Below are 6295 nucleotides of genomic sequence, written 5' to 3'. Positions count from 1 at the left end.
AGGTCCTGTGTTCTCTAGCCAAAGACTTTTGGGAATTTTGCCTTTCCAGGGGAATATCGGTTGTGGCCGAATACTTACCAGGACTCCACAACACTTTGGCCGACTGGAGTTCTCGTTGTCTTTCAGATTCCAGCGACTGGAAGTTGGATTCGACGGTTTTCCAAGATATTCTATCTCTTTGGGGCCCATTATCCATCGATTTATTTGCGTCGCGTTTGAACACACAGCTCCCCAGATTCTTCAGTTGGCGTCCGGACCCGGAGGCAGAGGCGGTAGATGCTTTCCTCCAACCCTGGGGCGGCTCTCTTCTCTACGCCTTCCCTCCATTCGCACTCATCCCGCGGGTGCTCGCCAATGTTTGTCTCCAACAGGCACAATTAGTATTGATAGTGCCCTACTGGAAGACACAGTCTTGGTTTCCCCAGTTACTGAGCCTTCTGTCGGAGGAACCTCGGCTCTTGCCGTCTTTTCCTCTGCTTCTACTCGACACTTATGGTCGTCCACTCCCTCTACTTCTAGACGAATCGCTTCATCTTCTCGCATGTCGAATTTCAGGGGTTCCTGGGACTCCTCGAGTTTTTCGGCAGCAACTAGACAGCTATTGGAGTCTGCGTGGGCTCCAGGCACTAGACGAGCCTATCATGCTTCATGGGACGTCTGGTGTCGTTGGTGCGATCCACGGGACTTGGATCCCGTACAGGCTCCTGTAACGGAGATTCTTCAGTTCCTCACTTCGCTCTGAGGCAGGGAAGGCTTACCGTACTCTCAATGTGTACCGTTCTGCCATCTCTTCCAGGCATTCCGGTTTTGACGGTTCTCCCGCCGGCCAACATCCTTTAGTGTGCAGATTGTTGCGCGGCTGCCGGTTAGCACGTCCTCCAAGACCTCGTTTCTCTTCCACTTGGGACGTTGCTACAGTTCTCAGATTTCTGGAAGGTTGGCCTTCCAACTCTATGTTGTCTCTTCGACAACTCTCGGCCAAGTTAGTGACCCTTTTTTGCTTAATCTCGTGCAAACGTGTCTCTGACGTCCGGGCTCTGGATTTTGACGCACGCTATTTTACTCCAGAAGGGGTTCTGTTCAATATCTCTAGACGCACTAAGACGGGTATTAAGTCCGTTTCTTATCCGTCTTTTCCTTTCTCTCTGCAATTATGTCCGGTGGCTTGCTTGCGGGAGTATGAAGCTCTCACACGGCCTTTCCGCGCTGAGAATGCCCCTCAGCTGTTAATTTCCTTCCGTCGCCCCTTTTCTCCGGTTACCAGCGTCACTCTGTCCCGTTGGGTTAAGTGGATCTTGTCCCTATCAGGTATTGACACGTCCATTTTTACCGCGCATTCGGTGCGCAGGGCAGCGGCTACCTCTATGTCCATGGCTGGTGTTCGTTTGGAGGATGTTTTGAAATTGGCGGATTGGTCCCGAGTCGCTACCTTTCGGGAGTTCTATTTTAGACCTGTTCCTCATGCTTTTTCCTCTGTGATAGCTCAGCTTTAAACTAGCAAATATGAGCCTCCGTGTCTTGATATAAAATTCAGGATTTTCCTAAGTTATGACGTAAAGTCATGATTTTATGAAAGACACGGAGGCGAGTATTTCCCACCCGTTACTTTTATTGCCCACCCGACTGGTTTGTGGTGTGACTTGACTATCGCTTGTCTCTAACTTTTGATGTTATTATTTGTATATTTATTTATTTAATTATTGTTTACAACAAGTAGGTGTTTGGTCCGGGTATAGCTTCTCGGATCCAGATGGTTATTTCTGTATTACCATGATATCTCGTTTTTTCCCTCCAGGTTGATCGCCTTCTGTCAGCTATCTCCAGGTGCGCACCGTGCAGCAGTCCAGTTTTGATTTTCCGCAGCCGAGGTTCTGGCTGTTGTTGACCGTTCCAGGTTCCAGGTTCTCGATGGTTGAAGTCCACAAAGAAAGAGGAGGTGTCCGTCTTGTGATGCGCCTTATATAGGGGCTATGGGGGTGGAGTTGTTACCATGGTTACACTGATGTTTTTTCTTAAGTTGTCTTTGCTGCTAATATTCTCAGTAAAGAAAGAGTTAAGCAAATACTCGCCTCCGTGTCTTTCATAAAATCATGACTTAACGTCATAACTTAGGAAAATCCTGAATTTTATTAATACCGGTTACTACCTACTACACCAGAGCGCGGCACTTGAAATATGACATGTTGCACCGATGTGATCCTCTTATCCAAGCTGCCCCCTCCTTTTTTTAAACCCGATGCATGTGACACAGGAATTAAGGATACATAAACCTTTTTAAAAAATCACGATCCATCCCCTATATCCCCCTTACTATCTATCACATGATATAAGTACCTCCCTCAGAGTCAACACTGGGGGGGGGGCATTATAGTGGGCTTTATTACTCCCCCATTGTATGACCCCCTAGTGTCAGCACCAGCCTATACCTGATCTTCTATCCCTCTGCCTCTTCTCCAAATCCTTATTATGAAATCTTTTTCATTAGGATAAAACACAACATCAGCTTCGCCGAGCCCCCCAGACAAAGTGTTGAAGTGGTGTCTGAGATCCCCAAGGACACTGTGTAGTCTGTTCTATAAGCACCATTGGTTTGTGGCAGCGGACAGAAAATAATCTGGAAGTGCCCCTCCCGAGACCAGGCTCTGGATCCGCCACTACTCCAAGTTGTCACGCCGTTGGTCCTGCGACAATGTCTGCCTCTGCCTCCTCATCCTCCACCGTTTCCTCAGCCTCCACTGCAGGGACAATTCACAGTGCCCCTCCAGCATACCACATGTGCAGTGCACGGCGGTGTCACGCTGTTCTTCACCTCATTTGCCTGGGCGAATGGAGTCACACAGAAGAGGAATTGCTCTGTGTCCTTCATCAAGAAGTCAAATTCTGGCTTTCTCTGCGACAACTCAAAACCGGAACCATGGTGACCGACAACGGGAAAAACATAGTGTCGGCGCTTCATCATGGAGGGCTGAGCCATGCGCCCTGCATGGCATACATGTTCAATCTGGTTGTCAAGCGGTTCCTGAAGTCTTCCACCCATCTGCAAGACATCCTAAAAATGGCCAGGAAAGTTTGCATCCACTTCAGCCACTCGTACACCGCAAAGCACACCCTCCTTGAGATGCAGCGGCAGAACGGCATCCCCCAACATAGGCTGATATGCAACGTTTCCACCCGTTGGAATTCCAGCCTCAATATGTTGGACCGACTATATGAACAGGGAAAGGCCATAAACGATTTCTTGATGATCCAAGCAGACAGGAGTACTCCTCTGTGTAACTTCGATGTCAGCCAGTGGCATCTCATGCGTGACACCTGCCATTTGCTCAGGCCCTTTGAGGAGGCCACGTTATTTGTCAGTCGCCAGGATTACGGAATGAACAATGTCATTCCACTGCTTCATGTCCTGGAACAGATGCTGGTAAATCTGGCTGGTCAGTGGACTGGAGACGTGGCGCCTAGATCTCACAGCCACATGAGCCCTGGGGGGGCTGAACTGGAGTAGGAGGAGGACATTGGAGCAAAAGCAATGTGTAGCGAAATGGGTGGTTTTTATACACAGGCGACAGGAGAGGAGGAACAGGAGCAGCCAGAGGAGCTACAGGGTAATGAGGAAGACGAGGCAGATTACCCAGACACACCGAGGCAGTATGCAGTAGAGATGGAGGCAGGGAGTCCCTCCGAGTCACTTGCACAAATGGCCCGATGCATGCTCATTTGCTTGCGTAGTGACAGCCGAATTATCACCATTCGGCAGAGTGATGACTTCTGGCTCTCCACCTTGTTAGACCCTTGCTATCGGTCCAAAATGGGGGCCTTTTTTTACACCCGCTGAGAGTGATAAAAAACTGAACTACTCGCAGGTCTGACCGGGGGGGGGGGGGGGGGGGCCCTCTGCGCTCATGTTCCTTTGCCATAGCTGCTGTGGCAGGGTGGGGGGTAAGAGCAGTTCCATCAGCAGCAACTTGACTCTAGAGTCGCTGATGAGTAGCTTTCTTCACCCGCCTAGTGAAGAAACTACTCACCAGCAGCAGGAGCAGGACCTGAACCAGCAGGTGGTGGCATACTTGAACAGTACCCTGTCACCCCACATTGAAGATCCGCTGGACTACTGGGCAGCCAAACTGATTTGTAGCTGCAACTAGCAGAGTTTGCCCTGGAAAGCTGTCCTGCCCAGCCAGTAGTGTGGCATCAGACCGGGTGTTTAGTGCTGCGGGGCCCATAGTTACCTCAAGAAGAACTCGCCTGTCCACCCAAAATGTGGAGAGACTGACTTTTGTCAAGATGAATCAGGCGTGGATCAGCTAGGATTTCCACCCACCAATTCCTGATGCATCAGACTAGATCATCCATAGTGCCACACCAACACTTTGACAAAAGAGACCGGTTTCTTCTGGCTAACTGCCTAAGCTACTATTCTGATGCTGCCACCCGCCTGATGCCACCCATCTGATGTCAAGTGCTCCTTTTTTTACCCACCATTTTCAGCTGGTACCCATATTGCCACCCACCTCCCCACTCTGTCACCGGGTCAATCTGTGGTCTCCTGATGCTGCTGCCACCTCCACACTATGTCACCTTGCCACTCTGTGGTCTCCTCATGCTGCTGCCACCTCCCCACTCTGTCACCAGGTCACTCTGTGGTCTCCTGATACTGCTGCCACCTCCACATTATGTCACCATGCCAGTCTGTGGTCTCCTGATGCTGCTGTCACCTCCACATTATGTCACCTTACCACTCTGTGGTCTCCTGATGCTGCTGCTGCCACTTCCAGACTGTCATTTTGCCACTCTGTGGCCTCCTGATGCTGTCCCCACCTCCACATTGTCATTATGCCACTCTGTGGCCTCCTCATGCTGCTTCCACTTCACCACTGTCATTGGGCCACTCTGTGGACTTCTCATTCTTTTCCCACCCTCTCCACTTCATGACTGGGCCACTATTTTGCCTTTCGGCCTGGCAGACATCATCATTTATTTGACCCTTCTTATGATCTGTCAGAAGGAAGGAAAAATGAAAAGCACAACGGATCCTGTCTGTGTAGCAGCTGTAAGTCGAGGTAGGGGGAGAAAAAAAGAGGGTTAATCCTGTACTCCTAAGGTAGGAGATATGGGATGAACGCACAGGGCGCCAGAGGTAGAGACCACAGTGGAGTGGAAAAAGTATAGTAGAGTCCAGATAGTACTGAACAGGGAGGTTATAGAACCAACAAGCAGGGCGGCCTAGGTGATAAACTATATGCAGAAAAGCAATATAGTAAAGCAGGAAAGAAATAAAAGGGAAAAAATCACCAAGTGGCGCCTAACCGCTAATAAAATATAGTAGGTGCTAGAGTAAAATATACCCCAAAGATAGAGTTTGCAGATAAATAAATGTATATATATATATAAAATATGTTTTAAAAGATAAATAAAAACTGGTATATAGTGAATATGAACCCCTTATTGGGATATGGGGACGGGACACAACAATGCTACGTGCTAGTATATTAAAGCCGCAGAAGCAGCCAGTGTATATTCAGTGAAGCACATAAAAGCAAAAATGAAATAAAAAAATAAAAGGTGAAATAACACCGAAACTCACTTCACCAGGGAGGGGTGTAAAGGGATAAAGCTCAAGACACCCAATACAACCACCTCCCTCGCCTGGTTCGTTTGTAGAATGGTCGGAAAATACGGTAGTCCACACCAGGGGTCTTCTGGTATAATCCTTTAATAGGTAGATAAATCAGGTGGGCTCAACGCGTTTCAGGGATATATAAACCCCTTCCTCAGGAGCAGAGCAAGTAGTAGGCTTATACAAAGGATTAGAACAAACAAACATCTATAAATAGCAGAATCAAATTAGAATAAGGGGCGTATTTGACGCCAAAAAAGTCATCAGTGTCACTTCCGGAAGTGACCTCACTAGTAACAAATGGAAAACATAAATATAATTCAAATATTAAAAAAACAGAACACAGTATATACTCTATATTGCTTCTACGTCTATAACAATCTCATTAGTGCCTAGTATGAGTATTATAGGGGCCAAAAAACAGTATCGGAGTATCGGATTGAATGTGAATCCTACCTTCATCCCATATCTCCTACCTTAGGTTTGTGGAACGCAACAACCGGAACTGCGTTCCAAAGGCCCGTCCCAGGATGCAAGCTAGGGCTGAAAGTATCAGTGAACAGGAATGTTTAACGGGTGGTAGGGTGCATATGGAGACCTAAAGGATAGGGGGGAAGCTGATATGAATGAATCGGGGCAAAGATAGTGGTTACAACATAAGGAACATATTAAGCGGAAGTT

The sequence above is a fragment of the Bufo bufo genome, chromosome 2, assembly GCF_905171765.1.
Source record: "Bufo bufo chromosome 2, aBufBuf1.1, whole genome shotgun sequence".
NCBI lineage: Eukaryota > Metazoa > Chordata > Amphibia > Anura > Bufonidae > Bufo > Bufo bufo.
This window is presented reverse-complemented; position numbering follows the sequence as displayed.